Source organism: Lepidochelys olivacea (assembly GCF_965140295.1).
Source record: "Lepidochelys olivacea isolate rLepOli2 genome assembly, chromosome: 1".
NCBI classification, from domain to species: domain Eukaryota; kingdom Metazoa; phylum Chordata; order Testudines; family Cheloniidae; genus Lepidochelys; species Lepidochelys olivacea.
In genome coordinates this window covers 14,929,636-14,947,638 of record NC_140411.1, presented here as the reverse complement: position 1 = coordinate 14,947,638, position 18,003 = coordinate 14,929,636, and the positions used below count along the sequence as shown (strand labels likewise).

General features: G+C 45.9%; 1 protein-coding gene across 3 annotated transcripts in view; it reads right to left on the bottom strand.

The window, feature by feature from the left end:
* GDPD5 (glycerophosphodiester phosphodiesterase domain containing 5) overlaps positions 1–18,003 on the bottom strand; it is a 339,945-nt gene that overhangs the window by 241,331 nt on the left and 80,611 nt on the right. For all 3 annotated transcript variants that reach the window (XM_084616709.1, XM_084616707.1, XM_084616708.1), the window contains exon 2: positions 17,646–17,742. The gene's annotated coding sequence lies outside the window, so the exon portion shown is untranslated. The remainder of the gene's footprint in view (positions 1–17,645; positions 17,743–18,003) is intronic.

Below are 18,003 nucleotides of genomic sequence, written 5' to 3'. Positions count from 1 at the left end.
AGACAGTAGGTGACTTATGGCTCACCTGTAATAGTGCCATCTAGTGGCACAGTGATCTCAAGAAAGAACTGTGCCTTAGGCAGTCATAAACAACGCCCTGTCACAGTGAGAGAAAGCTAGTGTCTGCCTGCCCAGTTACCATAATACAATATTTGCTCGTTTAAAAGTCTTACTGAAGGGCCCAAGGCCAACTCTCAGTGAAGTCAGTGGAACTACTCCAAACCGCTGTAGAAAACAATGGATCAAGCCCAGTGGTGTCAGCTGAACTAGCAAACAGGGCCAGGTAGAGTTTGCAGTAGTGCATTTTATAGATTAAATTCTAGTTAGGAAAATACTGAGGCGTCACAATAGGTAATAGGGACAGCTGGAAGGGGAATATTTTATGAGCTTATGTGTAGCTGAGGTGGATTCAGAGAGCAACTGCAATTTATGCGCTCGGCACCCCAGGCCAGCTTTGACCTGGTTCCTTACTGTGCACCACTGTAAAGTGTCCATATGTGTGAAATTATTTCATGTACTGCAGCCCTAAACATTTATGAGAATACAGATTAGGAAAGCACAGTTCTTACAATACAATACCAGTGAAGCACACAAAGGATCATACTCTGTCAGTTTATACTTCTGCGGGCTACACATTGCTCTATCAGAGGTATCTTACTAGCTACATTATTACTAATTACTACTTATAAGTTCTACTATAGTTTCAAGTTTAGTCTAAATTACCCTACACTAAGGGGTATTTCATGGCTCCAGGTGAACTCCGACGGGCCAATCCAGGATGGTATGGTAAGGAACTGCTGAGAGTGCACCAGCCGACAACATCTTAGCCATCGCTCATTTTATGTGCTTACAAGTACAGTATAGTCTAGACCAGTGGTTCTCAAAGCCAGTCCGCCGCTTGTTCAGGGAAAGCCCCTGACGCACCGGACCGGTTTGCTTATCTGCCGCGTCCGCAGGTTTGGGCGATCGCAGCTCCCACTGGCCGCAGCGGCGCTCCAGGCCAACCGGGGCTGCGGGAAGCGGCCAAGGGATGTGCCGGTCCGGCGCGCCAGGAGCTTTCCCTGAACAAGGGGCGGACCGGCTTTGAGGACCACATTCTTTGCTTTCAAAGAATATCTTTACATCCAGGTAGAGGTCATGTCAAATCCAGTACTGGAGATCAAAGTCATTGAAAAAAGGGAAGAGCTTTAAAGCAGCTATTAAAGGGAGACTCCCTGACTTAGCAGGATAAATTGAAGTTCACTCTCAAGTCTGACTGGAGAGTCCTGTTGAGGGGGGAAAATAACTCCATCTGCAAACCAATTATGTCAGCTACTATTTCGTTTTCCTTACCAGAGGGACAACCATGAGGGATTTGTAAACTCATTGATGGATATGACTCCAACAGCTATTAGTCAAAGTACTTTCAGTCATTTTAAAAGATATTTTTATTACCTTGAACCTTAATAGCATCCATTCTGTTACACTCCCTGACACTTCACATGTTTTCCAAGGCATATCTTACAATATCTATAGCTATTACCACCCACCACACTTTGATAGCTAACAATTATAGTTTGCAAAGTGCTAGTCCGGTGACTAGATCCATTATAACCATCAATTTAACACAATGTTGAAATGTAGGGCTAAGATTAACTATAAAATCCTGGCTCGCACATACTAGAATTTTCTGTCTTCACAGCAAAAGAACAGCCTCAGCTCTTCCCCATAGTGATGCCCTAACAAGTCAGACCAGAGTTAAGCTTATTCATTCATAAGAAGCAGTTGCAGCCCATCAGACCCCCAAACACAGCAATATCCTATGGTTCACTATACACTGACCAAGTAACACCTCTTCATGGCCATTCATAGTCCAAAGAAAGGGACGTGGACCCAAATGTCTTCAAGCGGCAGGTGACATTGAATGCCCAACCCAAGACACCTTGGGCCAAAGTTTCCAAAGTACAAGCCCTGAATGAACCAGAGTTGTTGGTTTAGTGAAGCTCTGGGAGGAGAGGGGTGTGTCAGAGTGTGGTGGGGGCTGATAGATTGCTGCCAGGAGTTGGAGGAGGAACTGCTGTTTATCTGTCACGGCTACTGAGAAGGAGGAAGGTTGGATGTAAAAAGAATGCCATGATCAGAGGACACCAGGGGTATGAAGGAGATTCCGCCTCAGGATGGGAGAGTCTGAACACTGAATTTCTAACAGCCTTTGACAACTCAATGGATTTGGAAAATAAAATATTTAACGAGGGACAATTCCCAAGGTAACAGACTGAAAAAATCAGTTACGTAAGTGTTCACGGAGCACCAACAAACCAGGCCACAGGGAACATACAGACTTACGGTGGCTCAACAACAACGTATTCTTTCACTTCATAAGTGGTGACGTTGTGTATTCTATGCCCAGAACAGGGAAATACCTAGGCGTACCTTGGGCAGTAATTTCATCACTGGCTTCACCTGGCTCCGTTAACAAGCCATTTTACTGCAAATATGGAGCAGGCACCACAAAATTATTAATAATTTCTATAGCTACATTCATCCCTAAAGATCTCTCTCACACACACACACACTAAATTGCAGCCACTTCTGGGGTGGATATGGGAAGTCAATCAACATAACAGAAGGGGGGCAATTTTGGTCAAGAAAGAAGTTCTAAAGGATTAGTCTGGTTAAGTACCCACAAGAGTACTTATGCGTGTGTTAAATTGAGTGCGAAACCTCAAGGATTCTTGCAAGGTTTCCGGTATTTCCGGATCCCTATCAGGTCAGGGAAAGTAGGGGGTGGGGAAAGAGTGAAAACAGATGCTCTCAGTACTTCCACCTTGGCCAAAATAGCCCACCCCCCAATGCACTCACGTTGATTACTGCAACTCCATTCTAATTCCCATGGGATTTAGCATTCCCTGGAGCCTGAGGGCACTTGAGCCTCATGTGCCAGAGTATGCCAATATTCAAACTAGACAGACCCCAAGGAAGGTCCAAAGGTCCCTATGCTCACAAGGAGCAGAGGACTAGGTAAGCGGTGGTCAGCTCAGGAAGAGAGGAAAGAAAGCGATGGAGATGCGACTTGCCTCGAGAAGTGGAGAGGTCCAGGTTATGGAAACCTTTTTTTTTTTGGCTGGGGGGGGGGAGGGGTTAAGAGGATGATCCAGTGAGCAGACTAACAAAACAAAACAAAACAAAACCAGAGACGAGGACCATGGAGTGAAGATAAAAATGAAAGTGGGAGACTGAATTAAAAATTGGGTGGTAGGAAGATAAAAAGGAAAGGAAAGGAAACGGCGGCTCCAGGGCCAAGGTTTTCCTTGTTTTTATTAGAGTCAAACCATGGAAGAGAGAGAGGGGATTGGAAAATATTAGTCAGAGTTAATTAGGTGCAAACAGTGGGGGAGGCTGTTCCAGATGGCGCTAGTACAGTACGAACAGGAAAAATACATCTAGTTCTGTGGTGAAGAAACGCAGAAGCAATCCCGTCCGCGGAGTTTACTTGAATGGAAGATTTGTGGCAGGGAATGTTACGATGACATCTGGCAAGAATAAGAAGTTAACTCCAACTTGCTCAGTGCTGTGGCGTCCTATGACCTACATAAAAGGGGTTAAAAAAAAATAGCTGCACTATTAAATACTAGGTCATGAGAGAAGGCGAGATATTAGAGGTGCCGGGGTTATTTACAGAGCAATTTGTGCAAAGATTTTCCAGAATAAGAGTCTCTCCAAGCAACAACAACTTGTATCCACCTTAATCCATGCAGGTCATTACAGAACCTACTATGGAGTGTTCCGTTTATAAAAGAAAACTTGCTGAGTTTGGAGAATGTGAGTCTTCAAGTGAGTAACTAAAAAAGTGCCCCATATGTGGGACATCATCAGCTTCATAACAGACCAAATAATCATGCATAGAAAGGAGTGAATGAGAAAAGTCAACACACCCCTCCCCTGCCATTTATTATTGTTTGTAGAAGTCCGCTGGCAAACTGGACTCTACTGATGTCTCGTATGTTTACTGTCTCCCATTAAGGAAAAAAACCCTAGTCAAATTGAAAATAGGGATGGATGTACATTTACGGACACCCACTCTTCAGATCGAGCCGTTGCTGTGACTCTCTAGTTTATCAAGAAAGGGCTGTGCTGGGTGGGTTTGTGGTTTTTTTGGTTTTTTGTTTTTTTAAGACTTTTTATGGTTTCTCCTAAATTCATTAGAAACCAAAGTGGAGTCAACATTGAAAAAAGCCCACACCCACATAAATGGAGCTAGCAGTCTCTTACAAAGCAATGTGTAGGACAAGCCCTATGGCCATGAGGGTCTCCCAAAGAGTATTTCAGTTTATTGACAGAGTGAAAATCCATCAGTTTACTGTTAATCCAACAGTCACATCAGACTTTCCGTGACATTTTTACTATTTAATATGGATTATTTACCTAGCATTACTTGGAGAATCAAGAAGGGACAGTCATTATGGAAGGTCACTTTTTCAGCCTGTAGACTTAGAGCAATCCACTGGGTTCCTCAAAGGCTGGTTTAACATCTCAAATGGGCTTTAAGTGGCCCCATTAGTAGATACGACTATTCCATTTTCTTATACAGCACTTACCATCCTGAGATCTCAAAGCACTTTAAGAAGGTGGATAAGCATTATGATCCCCATTTTACTGGAGGGGGAAACAGGCACACGGAGGTTAAGTGACTTGCTCAGAGTCACATAGCTAGTTAAACTTGGGACTACAACCTCTGACTCCCAGAGCGGTACTCTATTCACTGAGCCTCCTCATGCAAAGTCAAAGGGAAATTATTGGTACAACGGCACTGAAAGGCACTCAGCACCTTGCAGGAGCAGCATCACTAAGGGACTACAAAAGGTCAGTGAGATCCTGGGCCACATCCCAACACCCCAGTCATGTCAATGCCAAAACTCCCATAGACAGCCGTAGGGCCAGGTTTTGGCCCACTGAGTATTTATGATTCCATCCATTAGAGGGAAGAAAGACTTTAGCTGGACCTGTATTAATGCTTATAGCATAGCTTTAAGAAGATTCTCCTTTCACTCACATGGTAAAGGCTTGCATTTCTGGAACAGAAGAACTGAAAATCCTTGATTACAACTATCAAGTTCTATGTGGCCATGCCGCTCTCCTGGAAATAGTTTTGTTTACTACCTAGAATTTTTACAACACTTATTCAACACAAGTGTTAGGCTATTAAGATACCAATCCAATTGATTTTTCCTTCTTTTTATGTAAAGCCATTCTCTTACGGTGTTGTAAACACAGACACAACATCATGATGAACCAGCAAAAAAAAAAAAAAAGAAGGGGGGGAGAGGGGATGTAAGTGAAATAAATCACAAAAACCACCAAGAAAGTTTCTCCAAGCTAAGAGAAGTGTAAGGAGTAAAAGCATAAATGGTTGAAGTGTCACTTTAAATTGGGATTTAAGGGGCTTACAGGGCTCAAGCTAAGGGGCTGTTTAATTATGGTGTACACATTCGGGCTTCGGCATGTGGAACCCTCCCACCTCGCAGGGTCCTAAAGACCAGGCTTCAGGGTGAGCCAAACATCTGCACCAAAATTAAAGAGTCCCTTAGCTTGAACCCCATGAACCTAAGTCAGCTGACATGGGCCAGCTATGGATTTTTAATTGCAGTGTCAACATACCCTAACAGACTTTAACTGGCTAACTTTTCTCCTGTGACAAAATGCACCTTCCATATTTTATTTCCCGACCAAAATCCTTTTGACATCAACACAGCTTCTAGATTCCAGCTTCTTTGGCAGCCCCACTTAACTGCTCATTTCAAACAGATGTAAAACAAATCACTCAACCCTGTGAAATTAAACACTGGGATGTATTGGACCCTAAGACACATTTCTAACCAGCAAATGATAATTTCTCCTTTTAAGAAGTCAGAATGGTGAGACAGTGACTGCAAATTATCCTCCGTGCTAAAAAAAATTAAAGAAACAGCAGGGAAGTTATTTAGAAATTTCTAAAGCTAATTTAGTCGGAAAGGTGCCTTACGGAAGGAATGCAGGTTTCAGAGTAACAGTAAATCACTTCACCAGGTGAAGTGGCATGCGCATTCTTCCACAGTCACTCAGCTCCACTCAGTCACTCCATGTCAGCTAGCAAGCAAGTTTTCCTTTCCCGTTGCTATCTGCTCTACCCTCCCCCCAGGTAAAAATCCAGCTGCAGATATTTTCAAATACTAATGTTTCTTCAAGATCTGGGGGAAGAAGGTGTTTGTTTTTATTCAGATCTCTTCTGATTTTAAATGTTAAATGACACTTCCTTGGCATTGGCTACATGGTTGGCACGAATTTTAAATACACTGTTCTACAGCAAGTTGCATGCAATATATAAAATTATCACTATTAGACACTGGAAAGCCCTAAAATGGGTCATCCCCAGCTTACAGTGCAGGATTGGTCCCTGCTGTATGTGGAGGGTTTGTCCAATCAAGCTTTGAAAGAGCCAAGCTATTGGATGCTTTTCCAGTCTAAGATGTAACCAAGTCACACCTCCGGATATCCAGCCTACCATTTCTTTTAAGCAGCTTTTGTCCCTTGGATCACTCCAAATAATTCCACTCCTCCTTTGACATACACTAGAACTAGGTAATATAGGCACAGAAAATGGTTAAAGGAATTTTGAATTTATCTACGAGCAGACTTTAATTTTTATGAATTTGTTCATTCTTGAAAGTTATTTGACAGATGTTGTCCACGAACAAGTTTGAGTCTTGAGGCCACTTCTGAACTGTTCACTGAGAACCCGATTTTTGGAAGTGCTGAGCACTTTCCAGCGTAGTTGCTCGGCACGTCAGAAAAGGTGCCAGAGACTTTTGCTTTGAGTATTGCTCTGCAAGATTCAATAGCTAAAACTTACGAACATGAGGGTTTGAATAAGTCACTTGTGATGTGAACTCACACGACATTTCCTTATAAATATTATATAACTTTATTTAGTTTTAGCGTGTTCTAATCAGAAAACTGATGGTATAAACATGGTACCTTTTTACTCAACATCAATGCTCCTTGTGCCTCTCTCTATGTGCTCCTTTTACAGACACAAGAGACGACTTCACTCCTCTGAGTGTTGCGGAGCCAACGTAGCTGTGGACTAGCAAGCTGGATTCTGCCCCAACTCCCACAGCAACCACCAAAACAACCGGTTAAGTTCCAACTGCAGAAGCTTGGTAGTGATAAGAGGCAGAGATCCTGGCTGAATTTTCAGAGCCCAGGGTAGTTGTGGGCCTGGTGATTGAAAACTCCATCTGACCTGTAAACTGATGGAGTCTGGTCTCAAGGTACTATGAAGATGGAACCACGCAATGTCACATTTAGAGTCACTTTTCTGACTATAAACTGCCCTTAAACTTTTAGAATGCAAGTCGGTCGAAGTAAGAGAAAGTGGATGGGATCAGGCCATTCTGATTTCGTGAGGCTACCAACATCGCATTCAATGAAACCAAAAGCACAAGGCCCATCCTCAGACTGAGTCTTTGATTAATCCACATAGCAAGACGCTGCACGCAGAAGCAGAAACCCGAGAATTGGTAGCATCCACATACATATTATAGCTGTAATGCTGAAGTACACCAAGCAGTGCAGTTGCCCACTAGATTTTTCTACCAGCTAGAGGCTGAAAAGCTATTCTACCTGCGGGAGACTAATTACTGTTGCTTTTGTAGTGGCAATTTCCATATGTGAGAAATAAATCTGCAAAACACTAACCCTCGTCTCCAAAACCTGAAAAGGAAGAGCATATCCCCGGTAAACTGGCGTAAAGTAACTGCAATTTTAGCTTCTATTCCAGTGCAATTTAAGAAGGGGAATGGAAAATAAGAAAAGGGAGAGAAGGAGGCTACTTTGTAAATGGAAATTTCCACCAGGGAAGGAGCATTTTGCCAAGTTTTAGCTGAGTTTTTATGAATTTTTATGGTCAAGTTATAAACCCCCTAAAAACGGTAGGTTGGTCAGGATGTATTCATCTTTGCCATTATGAAACCCTAATTACAGCAGTGTGAATCAATGCTGCAACAGTAGATCATAATGATCATCCGTCTCTTTATCCTGGGCCCTCCTTTTTATTCATTTTTTAGCTTTCTCCAGGCTGTTTTACATAATCTAATAAGATAGAAATTTAAGCTAATTCTCTCTTCCAACTAGATGACCTTATTGTGTTACTGGTGGCAAGGCATAGCAATTACTAATAATTAGTGCTTATCAGAAATTATTATTTACTGGGAATATTGAATATGTTCAATGTCAGGGTCTTAATAAAAGTTTTATTTTAAAAATTTCCTTCCTGGTATTACTAGCACCTGACACCAGTAAGACTGAAAGAACTTGAACAGAGATTTTTTTTGGGGGGGGGGGGGGGGGCACAATTATCTCTCCTTGGCCAACAAAGCAAAAAGCTTGCCAGCTTCACTGCTTCTGGTCAGCTTCCCTTTTCATCCAGTAGCAACCCAAACACCACCGTGGGGTGACCCAGCTAAGCTAGACTAGACTAGACTGTGAGGAGAGGCAGAGGCAAGCCATGATAAAAAGGGATCATTTGACATTTTTAGAACTTCATATGGGAAAACTCAAAATTGTGCCAGGAGCATAAACATAGAACATTACTAAATACTTACTACTTATAATCATAAACTATAGGTGACCTACTCATTAACCTTCATGAGCTTGTACATGCTCCTCTTCCTTACTCTGTGTAGATACAAAGTGGGTGAGGGAATATCTCACAATTACAGTAGAACCTCAGTTACGAACACCTCGGGAACGGAGGTTGTTCTTCCCTGTGAAACGTTCGTAACTCTGAACAAAACGTTATAGCGGTTCTTTCAAAAGTTTACAACTGAACCTTAGAATCATAGAATCATAGAATATCAGGGTTGGAAGGGACCCCAGAAGGTCATCTAGTCCAACCCCCTGCTCAAAGCAGGACCAATTCCCAGTTAAATCATCCCAGCCCATCCCAGGGCTTTGTCAAGCCTGACCTTAAAAACCTCTAAGGAAGGAGATTCTACCACCTCCCTAGGTAACGCATTCCAGTGTTTCACCACCCTCCTAGTGAAAAAGTTTTTCCTAATATCCAAACTAAACCTCCCCCACTGCAACTTGAGACCATTACTCCTCATTCTGTCATCTGCTACCATTGAGAACAGTCTAGAGCCATCCTCTTTGGAACCCCCTTTCAGGTAGTTGAAAGCAGCTATCAAATCCCCCCTCATTCTTCTCTTCTGCAGGCTAAACAATCCCAGCTCCCTCAGCCTCTCCTCATAACTCATGTGTTCCAGTCCCCTAATCATTTTTGTTGCCCTTCGCTGGACTCTCTCCAATTTATCCACATCCTTCTTGAAGTGTGGGGCCCAAAACTGGACACAGTACTCCAGATGAGGCCTCACCAATGTCGAATAGAGGGGAACGATCACGTCCCTCGATCTGCTCGCTATGCCCCTACTTATACATCCCAAAATGCCATTGGCCTTCTTGGCAACAAGGGCACACTGCTGACTCATATCCAGCTTCTCGTCCACTGTCACCCCTAGGTCCTTTTCCGCAGAACTGCTGCCTAGCCATTCGGTCCCTAGTCTGTAGCTGTGCATTGGGTTCTTCCGTCCTAAGTGCAGGACCCTGCACTTATCCTTATTGAACCTCATCAGATTCCTTTTGGCCCAATCTTCCAATTGGTCTAGGTCCTTCTGTATCCTATCCCTCCCCTCCAGCGTATCTACCACTCCTCCCAGTTTAGTATCATCCTTGACTTAATACAGCTTTGAAACTTTACTATGCAGAAGAAAAATGCTGCTTTTAACCAGTGTGACAAAGTTCCTCCTCTGCCTTGGTGGGTCCTGCGCTTATTGGTGGATTTGCTCGCCTCAGAGATTCACAGCAGCTCTCAGTTTGGCCACTTTTGCTAGTGGCTCAAACCTGCCATTCACTCAGCTAACCTCATCACTGGCCAGCATGGGAAAGGGAGAACAATCCCCGCAGTCTCTGCTGACCCACCTAGTGGGTCAGGGGATAGGCCAGGAATCTTCCCCTCTGGTGGGACCCACAGTCCAGGTCACCTCCTCTTGTCTCGAATAGGGAGTTGAGGGGGTTGGGGGAACTTGGGCCCTCCCTCTACTCCAGGTTCCAGCCCAGGGCCCTGTGGATTGCAGCTGTCTACAGTGTCTCTTGTAACAGCTGTGTGAGAGCTACAACTCCCTGGGCTACTTCCCCATGGCCTCCTCCCAACACCCCTTCTTTATCCTCACCACAGGATCTTCACACTTGTTCTCCTCAGTCCTCCAGCAGCACGCCTTCTCACTCCCTGCTCCTTGCACACCCTCCCCTAACTGATGGGAGGTCCTTTTTAAACCAGGTATCCTGATTAGTCTGCCTGCCATAATTGATTCTAGTATGTTCTTAATTGGCTCCAGGTGTCTTAATTAGCTTACCTGTCTTAATTGGTTCTAGCAAGTTCTTGATTGCTCTAGGGCAGCCCCTGCTCTGGTCACCTAGGGAACAGAAAACTGTTCATCCAGTGGCCAGTATATTTGCCTTCTGCCAGACTCCTGTACCCCCCTGGTCTGGGTCTGTCACACCATCTTAATTTAAATGAAATAAGCACAGAAACTGTTTCCTTACCTTGTCAAATCTTTTTTTTTCCCCAAACTTTCCCTTTTTTCAGTAGTAGTTTACGTTTAACACAGTACTGTACTGTATTTGCTTTTTCTCTTTTCTCTCTCTCTCTCTTTTTTTTTTGGTCTCTGCTGCTGCCTGATTGCATACTTCCGGTTCCAAATGAAGTGTGTGATTGACCAGTCAGTTCATAACTCTGAGCTTCTATTGTACCAAATGCATGGTTACTAACAAGAACAAGAGAGATTACTTAATGTACTGTTTCAGAGTAACAGCCGTGTTAGTCTGTATTCGCAAAAAGAAAAGGAGGACTTGTGGCACCTTAGAGACTAACAAATTTATTTGAGCATAAGCTTTCGTGAGCTACAGCTCAAATAAATTTGTTAGTCTCTAAGGTGCCACAAGTACTCCTTTTCTTTTTAATGTACTGTGTCACTTCAGAGAAGAATCAACTTTTCCCCTCCTTGGCTGTATGCCCAACTCCACTCTTTCTGTCCTGTTCTTTGCTTCTCTTCAGCTTGAAGCGCTCCTTAGATTCAATGTTCCTGTGACTAGCCCTCTTTTCATTGAGTTTATCCACAAGCAGGGTTTCTTCACCTCATGGACCTCACTTGATCAACAGGCAACTTTGGACTATATTCATTCAATAGATGTTCAAACAGGCATTCTTTCTGTTCATGTACTTTAGGTCCTTCGCTGGTGGGCTTCTTGCTTTGTTTTTAGGCTCTGTTTTCATCTAACAGCTTTTTGATCAATTCTTTTTCACCAGTTGTTTCCTTTCTGTTTTTTCCCTGGATACTCTCTCTCCACTAAGCATAGATTTTATTTCCCTCTTCTTCCCTTTGCTGATCGTACCTGCTCACTTACCCAAGTCTATTTTCCCTCCTTCTCCCAACCTAAAACGTTTCCGATTTTCCTTTTCCTCCTCCTCTTTTCCCAGTGCCCGACTTTTATTCTCCTGTTCTTCTTTTATCACCTCAGGCACCGGGTCATCCGCTAGCTCAGCATTTTGATTCTGCTGCTTCTCTAACAGCTGTTACCAAACTTCCCCATAGGGTGGATTCTGAACCCCGTCCCCAGCCTGAGTTGCCCACTCACTAGTGGTCTCTCCCGAGCCCTGCATTCTCTGCAGCTGCACCCCAGCTGCAGCAGGTGTTAGTACCAGGCAGGGCCGGCTCTAGGATTTCTGCTGCCCTTGCTTTTTTTTCCTCCATGCCCCCCCAGCTCCGCCCCAACTCCGCCCCTTCCCAACCCCTTCCCCAAATCCCCAGTCCGGCCTCCTTCCCCAGGCGTGCAGCATCCCCCCCCCCCCCCATTGCTTCCTGCAACTTCTCCCACCCGGCAACCCTCCACCCTAGCTCACCTCCACTCTGCCTGCTCCCCTGAACGCTCCGCTTCTCCCCCCTCCCTCTCAGGCGACGGAGAGGCAGCGCGTTCAGGGGAGCAGGCAGAGCGGAGGGGAGCGAGGGTGGGGGGGAGCGCAGGAAGTAATGGGGGGGGTAGAGGAACCGCTCCCCACCCCAGTTCACCTCCGCTCCACCACCGCCACCTCCCCCGAGCGCGCTGCCGCTTGGCTTCTCCTCCCTCCCTCCCTCCCTCCCAGGTTTGCCACGCCAAACAGCTGTTTCGCGTGTGGCGAGCCTGGGGGGGGGGGGAGGAGAAGCGGAGCGGCAGCGGTGCGCTCAGGGAAGGAGGCGGAGGCGGAGCAGAGGCGAGCTGGGGCGGCGGGGGCACATGTCTAGGGGCGGCATGGCCAGCGCCAGCCATGCCACCCCTAGAAACATGCTGCCCCAAGCACCTGCTTGTTTTGCTGGTGCCTAGAGCCGGCCCTGGTACCAGGGTGAGGGTTACTACAGCAGTATTGCACCAATGCTGTGGGGTATGTTAAAGCCTCCTCTTCTCCCAACATTATTCCCAAAAAGCCTCACACCAACACATGCCACATCTTGCTGGGGGGGGGGAAGAGGGGGCAGGCATCATGTGCCCATTTCCATTCATTGGGAGTTAGGCAAGGACGTTTTCACACAGCACTTACTTTTTGGTCCTATAACCGCTTGACTCGACAGCATCCCCCTTAAACACCTCAAGGGACAGATGTAGGGTCATCACCTAGATCTCTCTCCTTGTTCCCAGTTTCTTTTCATGGCTTAATAAGATTTTATGTTCTTTAAAAGGGGGAGAAACACAGTTGTCACCAAACACTTATTCAAGCCGTGTGTTCTCACCCACGGATTTGAACCCAACATATGCAGCTTCTTCAACAGTATCATGCAAGTCTTCTTGCCCGCTGGCAGGTAGTACGGTTCTTACATAGCCGTAACTGCCACACGCACCAATTGAAAGGTTCCTTTCAGAACCCTTTAGTAGCAGTTTCAGAGTGAAGTTTCAAAATTCTCTACATGTTCCCAATGCCTTTTTCTCGCAGTACACTAACATATGGATTGGGGGGAAAAAAACTGACTCTCAACTGATGATTGCTGATCTATTAAAAAAATATTTAAAATGGACAAGCACATCCTTGGTGCTTAGCAACCACCCACCCACCAGCCAGCCACAACACTGCATGCAATAAATAATTAGTCTCAGATTTATACATGCACTCTACAGAAATACTCAACTCGAAATAGAGGAACAGAGCCAACCACTTTGACGCAGTAAGGAGCTGGCCGTAGTTTGCAAAGCTTTCTCCTAGCGTTGGATCAGTTCCTCTCAATTTCAAGAGAGCTTCTTTCACAAGCTACTACCCAAATAGAAAGTGACTTAATTTGTCCAACACGCTTAGAGACATGGCCAACAATGCTAGCTTTGTCATCTGACAAAAGCAAGGGGCTACCTGAGGCCCATTAAGGTCACTGCAACTCACTAGATGGCTAGATCTTGGCTGGCTCTGAGAGGGAAACCCACCGATCCAGCTACCCATTTTGGGCAGCAGCCAGCACTAAAATTAGACCCACAAAACACACTGACTGCTGTCCGTCTGTTCTGCTGGCTTCTCCATTAGCACTTGGACATAAACACACTTGAAACCTGCCCCGCTTCCAGACAGGCAGGTTCTCGAAAACATCCATGCCACGCTTGTTCACAATATGCTTTTTAAAATACGTAGTATCATTCATCGAGACCGTCGGAGGCTTTACCGGGCATGGCTCCCAAAGCGAAGAGGATTTCGAAGGTGAGTTTTAAAAAGAAATGAAGTGACTCGCTGGCTCCAAAGAAGAGTTGGGGAACCACAAGCGAAAGAGCCGCACAGAGCCCTCCCCCTAAGCTGTGGCAAGGCCTGCCCTGGCACTTACAGTATGGGAGATAGCAAGAGCCATCCAGTTCTGGGATAAGGACAAGTTAGTTTTTCCAGTTCCTGGTCTCTTACTCCCAGAATCAGCAGGAGCAGAGACTTCTTCAAAGCAGACACCGAACAAAAAAAAATAAAAATACAAACCAACAAACAGCCTCCTCGCCATGCAGCTTCAATCATCAATGCTTGTGCCCAGTGCATTTGTAGATTCCATTCTGGCTGACCACAGGCCAGAGGTCAAAACTTCAGGAACCAAACCGGCTGAGAGAAAACAGTACAGATCCATGAGGTTCTTTAGGAGGGATACCCCTTAGTGCAGGTCACTGAGGCAAAAGATCATTCATCTTATTGTTACACCATCCCTGCAACTCACCACCATCCCATTTTTATGCTGTATCCGGTCACCTAAACTGTGAGCTCTTATGGGCAGGGACGGTCTTCGGTTATGTTTGCACCACGCCGAGCGCAACAAGACATTTATCGAGGTTCCTCGGTGTTACTGTATTACAAATAGGAGGATAGTAAGATATTAAGATAGTAAGATACCCCGTATTAAACAGAGGTAGGAAAGGCCAACCCACGCAGTTTAGCACCAATAAAAAGAAACATTCGGGTAGGATGCGGTGTTCCAGGCATTTGCTGCCCCCTGCCAGAGACTCTGCTGCCTTGATGCACCACACCCCAGAAAGTGACCCTTTAAAAAAAGAAGGACAAAGTTTGGGACCTCTGGGGTTGCCCAGAAAGGCCTCCCAGGGTTACCTGCACACAGAACCAGCAAGACTTGGTCCTCCAACAGTTAGAAGGGCTGGGAGAGCAGGTGGCAGCCAGTGAAGGCCCAGCAGGCCAAATAAGAAGGCTGGCTACTTCTATCAAGTGGCAGTTCCTGGGTGAGCTAGGAGAGAAAAGATGGATTTTCTCTCTATCATAACCCAAGAAGCCAGGCCGGGTCAAGGCCCATTGCTGGCCACACTTTGCGCTTAGGTCACCAAGAGACTCTGATTTACTCTATGAATGGAAGGCCCAGATGGGCCAACCTGAGCTAGACATGGGCCAGGCTGCTGAAATCTAGGTGAGCTCATGAGACACCCCCTGGCTTAGGCAAGCCAGTGACAGAGGCGAACGAAGGTAACACTAGACAAGTCAGCAGGGTGCTTTAGAAGTTAAAAGCAAATTGGAAAATGAACAGGCTGCAAGTTGCTGTCAACTTCTACCTCTTACTGCAAGTTCCAGTAGGCCAGGAGAAGGATTATCTGGTACATTTGGGTATATGCTTTCTTCCCCCCCCCCCCAAAATAGTTCACTATCAACTTGCTCCTTGTCGACAGCACTGAAGGAGAGAGCCTTGAGGGGGGATTATTGGAGCGAAGAAGGAACAGTGGCTTGGTGAACCAGAAATGGGCGGGTATCACCCACACAGAGGGGTAAGTGGCAGGGGTAGAGTTAGAACAATTGCAAAGTTCTACAAGACCTTCAGATGGCAGACACTCTAAAGGGCAGAGTATTAGTCCCTTCACTACCTCCTGCCATACAGCAGCTAAATAGCTTCCCCTTCTGGCAAGCTGTCCGAGAGAATGGAATCCAAGTCCCACAGTCAGTCTCGGGAAAACCAGTGCGACTCCACTGAAATAAATGTTCTGTGCCTGTTTACACCAGGACTGAAACCGGGTCCCACAGTGTACAAAATTCTTTAGGAGGAGACCCTTCCACGGAGCCATGAGCTGTAATATCTATTACACAAAGTGGATTTGAGTTTCACTCATTCTTTGCCATTTACACTAGAATAGTAAACGTATTTGCTTAGAGACAAATGGTTCCTTCCCCGGCAATCCTGCTTCACACCTGCCCTGTCATGCTGCCTAATCAATTCCATGACATGTAGCACATAGACACAAGAGCTCATCGTCTTCTGCTGGACCCCAAGCTGAATTTGAGTTGTGCAGAAGAGTAGAAATGGCTTTAAGGATAGCCAGTGACATTACTGTCATAATAGACTATTCCTGGAGCAGAAACTTCCTAGTTGCAAATGTACAGCAAGAATTAAGGCTGACATATATATAACTGCCCCTACAACTTTCATTGATTGCCTCATAACTTTCTGGGGGGAAAAATTGTCCTATTGAGCCAAATCTTCCCATGCTTCATCTCAGCCCGAAGTTTAAGTTGTTCGATAAGTGAAAAAAATCCTATCAGCACCTTTTCCATTATTTAAAACATCAGTTGCACCCCAGAAAGGTTTAAAAAAAAAGAAAGGTAAAAGGTAAAGGTCAGGAAGGAAGGATACATTTACAACAGCTAGAATAGTTCATTTACCCTATTGGAGGGTCTGGCCCACACGCCGCACCCTGAAGCATTTCCAGTCTAGTTTTAGATATGGCAAGTGGGAATAAGGAAGGGGAGGAGTGAAAAAGGAGGGACTAGCGCAGCAATAAGAACATGGGGTTACGCTACAGACCAGGGCTGGGAAAACTACAGCCCTGGCCACATCTGGCCCTCCCAACGTTTTAATACAGCCCTCGAGCTCCCGCCAGAGAGCAGGGTCAGGGGCTTGCCCCACTCCGCGTGGCTCCCGGAAGCAGTGTCATGTCCCCTCTCCAACTCCTACACGTAGGGGTAGCCAGGGGGCGCCGCACGCTGCTCCCGCCCCAAGCGTTGCCCCTGCAGCTCCCATTGGCCGGGGACCACAGACAATGGGAGCTGCAGGGGTGGCACCTGCGGACGGGGCAGTGCCCAGAGCTGCCTGGCCGCACCTCCATGTAGGAGCCGGAGCAGGGACATGCCAATGCTTCTGGGAGCTGCTTGAGGTAAGCGCTGCCCGGAGCCTGCACCCCTGACCCACTCCCACACCCCAACCCCCCTGCCCCAGCTCTAATCCCCCTCCTGCCTTCCGAACCCCCTCGGTCCCAACCCAGAGCACCCTGAACTCCTCATTTTTGGCCCATTCATGGCCCGCCATAAAATTTCCATACTCAGATGTGGCCCTCGGGCCAAAAAGTTTGCCCACCCCTGCTACAGACACATGCACACCTCTGGTTAGTGCAAGATTCTGGGTGGGAATTAGAAATATTTATAAAAGTATCATTTTCTGATTTATTAGCAACTATGGTGGCTTTTGTCACCCCACACATCATATATTCTTATGCAAACGTAACTCACACACCTCCTGGGTGTGGTGCTCTGTCCCCTCTAGCGGCAGAGAGGCCACTTAGAGATTAATGAGTTTGCTACAGCCTCAGCTAAGGTCCATGTGGCTTTTAGCTCATGCAGTAGAGCAGGGGTCAAACTGGGGGTCAGGACCCTCATGGGGTCACAAGGTTATTACATGGGGGGTCGCGAGCTGTCTGCCTCCACCCCAAACCCGGCTTTGCCTCCAGCATTTAGAATAGTGTTAAATATATTAAAAAGTGGTTTTAATTTATAAGGGGCGTGGGTCACACTCAGAGGCTTGCTATGTGAAAGGGGTCACCAGTACAAAAGTTTGAGAACCACTGCAGCAGAAGCTCAAGCATTTGGCTCCAGAATTCCCAGGTCGGATCCCGCCTACCAACGACCAGGGTCTGTCGGTGTTACGCAAACGTCATTGACGTAACACTGACAAGCAGTTACTTCTCGGCATAAAAGGTTGCTCTTTAAAAGGAGCAGAGCAACATTACGGAGAAGCCACTGTAGCAATTAACCTAGTTAGAAACAGGACTATGGGACACTGGGGGAAAAATTTCTTGATCCTGTTTCTTTTGCTTACCTTTGAGTTGACTTATCCGTACTGTCAAAGTTTCAGCCAGAACAACTTTAAGGAATCAGAGCGACTTAAGGTAGACAGATCCACTGTGCAGCCAGTGCTGAGAAAGAAAGAAAAAAATATATATATGATATATATATATAACCTTCGTCTCTGCAGTTTTTGTCTCTGCATTTTCTATCCAGAGATGAGTAGTTACAAGACACAGTCCATTACCTTAGGCAGATAGGGATTTCTGGTCAGACCACAGAGTAGCCCAGGAATCTAGATGTTTTCACACTTAGCAGCTCACCACCCCGCAGAATTCAAAACTTTATGCATCCCATGTGCCATATGGCCATATGCCATAAATTGCGCTTTC